This window comes from Chrysochloris asiatica, unplaced genomic scaffold (assembly GCF_000296735.1).
Source record: "Chrysochloris asiatica unplaced genomic scaffold, ChrAsi1.0 scaffold00045, whole genome shotgun sequence".
Classification (NCBI taxonomy): Eukaryota; Metazoa; Chordata; class Mammalia; order Afrosoricida; family Chrysochloridae; genus Chrysochloris; species Chrysochloris asiatica.
This window is the reverse complement of record NW_006408563.1, coordinates 16,832,109-16,839,160: the sequence shown is the minus strand read 5'-3', so window position 1 is coordinate 16,839,160 and position 7,052 is coordinate 16,832,109. Positions and strand designations below refer to the sequence as shown.

At 41.2% G+C, this 7,052-nt stretch overlaps 1 pseudogene; it reads right to left on the bottom strand.

Annotated features, from left to right (window-relative positions):
- Window positions 1-4,477: 4,477 nt before the first annotated feature.
- LOC102812639 lies at window positions 4,478-5,248 on the bottom strand (annotated as a pseudogene).
- Between the last annotated feature and the right edge of the window lie 1,804 nt (window positions 5,249-7,052).

Here is a 7,052-nt window from a genome sequence, read left to right as displayed (position 1 = left end):
TGTCAACGACTCTCTCCCTCTTGGTAGGTATGGTGGTATTCCATAAACACTGGCATTTCAATTTTTTGGAAAAATTGGTATTTTCATAAATGCCACTATGTCAATTTTTCTTTATGAAAATGCCTCCCAGGAAGGAGGAATAGTTGGCAATCAAGCATAGTTGTTGTTATTGTGAAGTGCCGTCAGTTGGTACCGACCCATAGCAACCCTGGATAGGGTTTCCGAGGAGCAGCTGGTGAGTTTGAACCACCAAACTTGCAGTTCAAATGGCTTTGCAGTCTGGCACATTAACCCACAGCGCCACACCGGGACTCCTAGTAGGCATGTATTATTTGAAAAAAAAAAAAAAAAAGGTTTCCAGTTTTTTCAACACCATTTAGTGAAAAACTTGTAGATGGCTCCTAAAGCCACACAACTGAATTAAACTACCAAAGGCAATCAAAAAAAAAAAAAGAAAGAAAAAAGGATTGAGGACTGAATATAAGGATTAAAGACCAAGCCCAAGGATCAATATTGGTCCTCTGAGGAGAGATCTGGAGATATTTTCCTTATATCTCCACCCCTGAAGACAGCATCATAGGTTTAATGTAATGGAATCTCTTAGCTTTCTGTTCTTCCTTAAGGTAATGTTTTTGCTAATTTGGAAAATAACCTTTCTCTAAGGTCTTTATTGTTGTTATCTGCCATTGAGTGACCCCCATGTGTGCAGAGTGTAACTTTTTTATGGGGTTTTGAAGGATGTGAATTTTTTAGCACTGCTTATATATTTTAACACTTGTCAGACGTATGTACCTCTGGAACTATCTGATGGGACAGGCATGCTGAGAAGATTAAAATAGATTGATAGGAGTTTTGGTTCCTGCCAGTGATTTATGAACAAGAATCTTTGTGAATTCTACTTAAATATTCTGAGTAGCTTCCCCCATCCATTCCAAAAACATACCTCATTGATAAACTAAAACCAGTTTTATGCAGTCCATATTTGTGGCAATATAAACTAAATGCTCTTGTTTTTCAGTTTTGACAAGAAGATTGGAAAGTAAAATTAGACCAAAGACCCTTGGGCTTGCCATTGAGTGGGATCGAAAGTAGGACATACAACGGGCAAACACTGCATAGGACGCTATTATATGTTGATCTCAATAAAGACTTACCATTTCCCATATTGAAAGTATAATAAATGTGAGTGAGAGACTTATGTTTTGATTCTTAGAGACATTTGTAGCAGTAGATTTAGAAGCAGAATTTCTCACTGCATGAACCAGGAAACACAGTTGCAGAAATACAGATCCCCCAAGGACATTTCGAATGCGGAATAGTATAGTGCTTAGAGCATGACTTCTAGGGCCAGACTATTTTTAAGTTTATGTCGTGACTTCAACACATAGTAGCTTTGACCTGGGGAAAGTTACTGGAGTTCTTTGTACTTCATTTCCCATGATTGTAAAACTGGACTACTAATAGTACCTACCTCACAAAGCCATTGAAATTATTAAACAAATTAATCTATGTAAAGCACTTAGAACAATGTTGGGCACGTACTCCCTACTAATATGAATACAGTGTATGTTCCTCCTTGTTCTTAGTTGTTATTCTCGCTCTCATTCTGTGTGTGCATGTAGTTTTCTTTAAATTGTTTTGGAAATGAGATAAGGTTTACATAAATATAAATTGAAATATAGCCTTTGTAATATTAATAAATTTCATTTTATGATATTGAGTAGCATCTCAAAAATGTGTACATTTTCTTTTGTAGTACATCGCTTTGTAGTACGTCATTCTTAGGACAGGAGGTTTGTGTTCAAGTCTTGGTTCTGTCACTAACCATATAGCCTTTAAGAAATCTCAACTATCAACCTCAGCCTTCTCTTCTGACTGGTGTTGAGGAAAATGCCAGTCAGGATCACATATCTGCATGCTTCATTCTGGTGTGCTTTGGTAGATTACTTCTTTCCATTTATGATCTGGTGAGTGCCTGCCTGCTTGGTGTCAGATTCTTTCCATCAGACACACAAAGTTTCTGTTATACAGAGGAGGGATGTACAATCATGGGGTGTGTGTGTATGTGTGTGTGTATACAGAGTGGTGGTGGGGGATTGGATATTTCAATTGAGCATGACAATTTCCAAATTTTGGAAACTGTACCATAGGCAAAGAAATAATTCCTGGCGTTTATCTTGGATGCTTAAGAACATGAAACATGTGCACATTTCTTTTTGACATGAAGCATGTGCACATTTCCATGGGGTGTTCTACCTATAATTGCCCCATGTGAAATGATTGCTTTATATTTGTGTTGGATCTTTTAAGATTTCACAAACCTTTGACCCACTCCTCAGGATATTTGTATCTCTTTGGCACAAATTTTCTCACTGTTCCTATTCAATTACTTCATTAATCAGATTGGAAGTAATGATAACACTATGTTTTTATATAAATAACATGCATGCTATATGACATTGCAAACCATGCATGCCCCTCACACATTGTTTTCTGTGTGTGTGTGCACACTAGTTATGTGGGTGTGCATATGTGAAAAGCACAATGCTAATCTTTCAGGCATATCACCCTTACCTTTTCCAAAATACGAACAGCTCATTGGTTAGCATCCTGTTTAATATTATCCCCTTTCAAAAGTACTGTTGGTACACAAATGTTCTTGGAGAGAAGAACGTTTAATTACAGGTGGCACTGAATTTGATAGCACCAGACTACAAGTCAATATTATTTTTAATTTTACAAGCAAACAGTTGACTCAGTGTTTTATTTTTGAGTCAGAGCAGAAAAAGTTTTACTTTTGAGAGAGGTCAGACAAAGATCTAGTAGGTCACATTTGGGTAAGTCCAAAAGTATCACTACTAGATTTCCAATTCATGCATACATACACAGGTTTATTCTAAACAAAAATGTGTTTAAATACATGGATGACTGCAGACAAGTTATCTTAGTAATGTATTTGTCTTAGCTTCATTTGGGTTCCTTCAGAAAAAAAGTCCATTTAAAAACATTTTATCTTAAGGGATCTTCAGGCCCCTTAAATTCAAAGCCAACAGGTAAACCAAAAATGTTTTGGCAAACGTTTTGGGGGGACTCCAAAGGGATAATCTTGATATATGTTCTCAAAGGACATGGAGCAATCACGAAGAAATTTTAAGAAAATGGAAAACTGCATTGATGAGAAAAAGGTCAGGAGTTGCACCTAGGAGTTTCTATCACCACAAAGGTAGCAAGGACTGTACTCTGAGAATTTCACTGGTAAACCTGACCCCACCCACTCTGCAGTGCTGACCTTGTCCCTTCAGATTTCTTGTTCTCAAAACTCAAAGACCATTTAAAGAGAACACAATTTGAGTTTCCTGAGTATGGCAAAACTATTGTTTTAACATGGTATAAATTGAAGAGCACAGAACTCTCTGGGGAGAGGTTGTTGTTGTTATTAAGTGCCATCGAGTCAGTTCCAATCCATAGCGACCCTGTATAGGGTTTCCGAGGAGCAGCCGGTGAGCTTGAACCACCAACCTTGAAGTTCAAATGGCTTTGCAGTTTGAGGTTAGAGAGATGGAAACACTGCCTTCAGAAATGTATAGACTTAGATGGAGGAAAATGTCAAGAAACCAAAGCTTCATATTTTGATATTTTGTTTAATAAAATTTCTATGATTTTTGTAGCAATAGTTTTTTACTTACTCTTATTAGTCATTTGTTTATATATTCCTTCAAACATTTATTTAGTATGGCGCTGTGGGTTAATGCGCCAGACTGCAATGCCGTTTGGGCCCCAAAATGCATGTCCTTGTCACATGCAAAACACACCCACCTTATTGCATCATCCCAATAGTCTTAAATCCAACTTCAAAATCACATCTTCTGAATCGTCTAAGACAAATAAAGATGAAGTTTTAGATGCATTCCATCCTAGGGCAAAACTGTTCTTCATTTGTGAGCTTGTGAAATCTATAATACAAGTTATCTACTTGCAAGGTACTATGATGGAACTGGCACATATGTATTTCTATCACAAGTAGGAGACATTAGAGGGAAAGAAACAAATAAAAAACCAAGGCTTGAAAGTAATCCTCTAGTCTGAGACCTGCTGGGCAAAGGCCTTACCCTTTAGACTCTGGGTATTGGCTAGGACCTCTGGTCTGTGGGTAGAAACCTTTTAGCCTTTTCAACTCCATTTTCCGGGTCCACGGGATTCTCTTCCCAAGGTTTTGGGTGGCCTTGTTTCCTAGCTCATATGACTGGAGTTTCCTGTCTGTAGCATTCCAGGAGGAAGTCAGTGTTCTTTCCTTTCATTCCCTCTCTGTTCCCTTCACTGGATGATGAGAGGTTGCCTGCTGTGGTAGTTGATTAGATCCATCAGTCACAGGCTTAATCCCTTTAACATGAGATTGTACAGCACATCCTTGGTGGAAAGTCTAAGAATCATGTTCTTAGCTTCTACAGCAGAATTTTTCAAATCTTTAAGTTTTGCTTTATTTTTCACAATTCATTTTTTGGGGGAAGCTGATTTTTAATAAGAAAGCACATTGGGGATAGGCCAGAAGGGGTGGAGCTGGATTGTCTGGTGTGGGGCTGCGGTGGTGCTGGGAAGGCCAGGATGGCTGCACAAACTGCTGCTGCTTCTTGATGGCTGCCTTGTTGGCAAGGTCCTTAGCTTTTTCTGTAGCTTCCAGTGCCGTCTCCTTTGCCTTTTCCTTGGCGGTTTCAACAAGTGTTTTAGAAGGGGCCTCACCTTGCAGCTTGGCCAAAATATATTCAAACCCCTTCATAGTCTTGGTCACATTGCTTTTAAACCGGGCCAGACCAAATTCCTGGACAGCTCTGGAGACACCAAACACGCTTGAGGAGACCCAGGTTTCCCGGTGAATTTCGGTCCAGCAGCAGTTATCAGAGTTCACAAAGAAAACGCAGCGTTCCTCCACCACCATCAGCTGGGCATGGTTGATATTCCAAGTGAAGGTGGTCATGGTCTGATTTTGGGGGTCCACAATAGAGTCCTCCAGGATGTACACTGAGTGAGTAACATTGGCAGGAAACAGTCGCTCGGCTCAGAGGGACATCCTGTTGGTCTTGGTCAGGAGTTACCTGGATAGGAGCTTCTGGTCAGGGGTCACCTCCCGGTGTACTATGTCCTCCGTCAAGACATGTTTGCTGTCGGGGTTCGGATACCGCTGCCAGAAGGCGGCGAACACTGGGTCCCAGGAACTCCAGAGCACGCTCTGGCCCAGGAAATACTTCACCATTGTCCCGGCCAGGGCGGGCTCAGCACTCGAACAGCATTAGGGGTGCGGAGCCCGGAGGGCACGCCGAGACCTGGCTGGAGGTCAGCGCACGCCCACCAGGCTCGAGCTCATTGAACGCCGCACCACGTCCAATCAGCCACTGCGGCCATGAGGAGGGGTCAGGGCGCACCCACAATTCATTTTTAAGACCACTTCTTTCCTCCCACATTTTGCTATAAGCAGCAAGGAGAAACCACACAGCCCCTTAAACACCTTACTTAGAAGTCTACTCAGCCAGACTGCAAGATTGGTCACTTACACGGTCTACTATCCGCCAAACATTTGAACACAACTCAAACAAGTTCTTTGCCACTGCTTAAAAAGCACAACCTTCTTTTATTGTCCAACCACATGTACATCATTTTCTTTTATTGTTTCACCAGAAGCACATTTAAAGTCTACCTAGCAACAGTCTATTGCTGGCACCATATATATTATCTAAGATGATAATTTCTCTATAGTTCTTGTTGAAACCATTAAGACAATATCCCTTTTTCTATTACTCCTTCTTGGAATGTTGATCTGCTACCCACCTGTTACCTAATTCTACCAGCTCGTCAACAATACTGCAGCCTATGATCAGCATTCCATCCCAAGACTCTCCAGCAAAGAGTGTCTCCTGGGTCATCCACCTCAGAACCAGATCTTAGAGCATGCATAGTCCATATACCAGTGACCCCGAACTTCTTTACAAGAGATGGATAGCAAGGCTTGACAGCCAGACCTCTATGGACAGAGGTGGGTCAGGGTTTGGGGAGGGTCATGAAGAAGTAAGAATCCTAGAAATCTAAGGGTATAGAGACCCAGGTACCCTGGATTCAGGGAGCTTGGTGGTATTTTGGTCATGAGGCCACAAATTGCTTCTTGTCTGCACAGGCTATAAAATCCTTTTCTGTATTTTTCTTGCACCCCAGTGTCCACTTTATTTCAAATGGCTAACAGAGCAGGACATGGATGCAAAGGTTGGGCAGTAACATCCTCACGTCCTTTAGAGCCCTCACCCAAATTGCCTCGGATGTCTACAATTCTACCAAGTCTCTTCAACTCAATTTAGCCTTTTACTATTTGTTGTTGTTAAGCGCCGAGTCGGTTCCAACCCATAGGACCCTGTATAGGGTTTCTGAGGAGCAGCTGGTGAGCTTGAACCTCCGACCTTGCAGTTTGAATGGCTTTGCAAGTCTGGTGTATTAACCCACAGCACCACCCCAGGACTCCATTTAGGCACCTTCAAAATCTCCCAGCCTCTACCCATGACCCAATTCCAAAATTGCATCTACATTTTGCCACTCTTCTGGCATCAAATTCTGTCTTAGTTATCTAGTTCTGCTATTTAAAAAATACCAAAAGTGGGTGACTTTAACAAACAGAAATTTATTTTCTCACAGGTTAGGTAAGTAGAAGTTTAAATTCAGGGTGCTAACTCTAGGAGAATGGCCAGCTCTGGTAGCGTAGTGATTACAAATTGGGCTGCTAACCTCAGGGTCAGCAGTTCAAAACTACCAGCAGTTCCATGGGAGAAAGATGAGGCTTTCTGCTCCTGTAAAGATTTACAGCCTCAGAAACCCTGTGCAGGGTCACTATAAGTCGGAACCGACTCCACGGCACATAACAACAACTCTAGAAGAAGGCTTTCTCTCTCTGTTCGCTCTGGAAGAAGGTATTTGTTTATTTGAGCTTTTGCTCCTGGGAGAGTTTCATGTGGCTTAGTATCTCTCTTCTCCCAGTCACTGCTCTTTTTTGTTTAATATCTTGCATATCTCAAAAG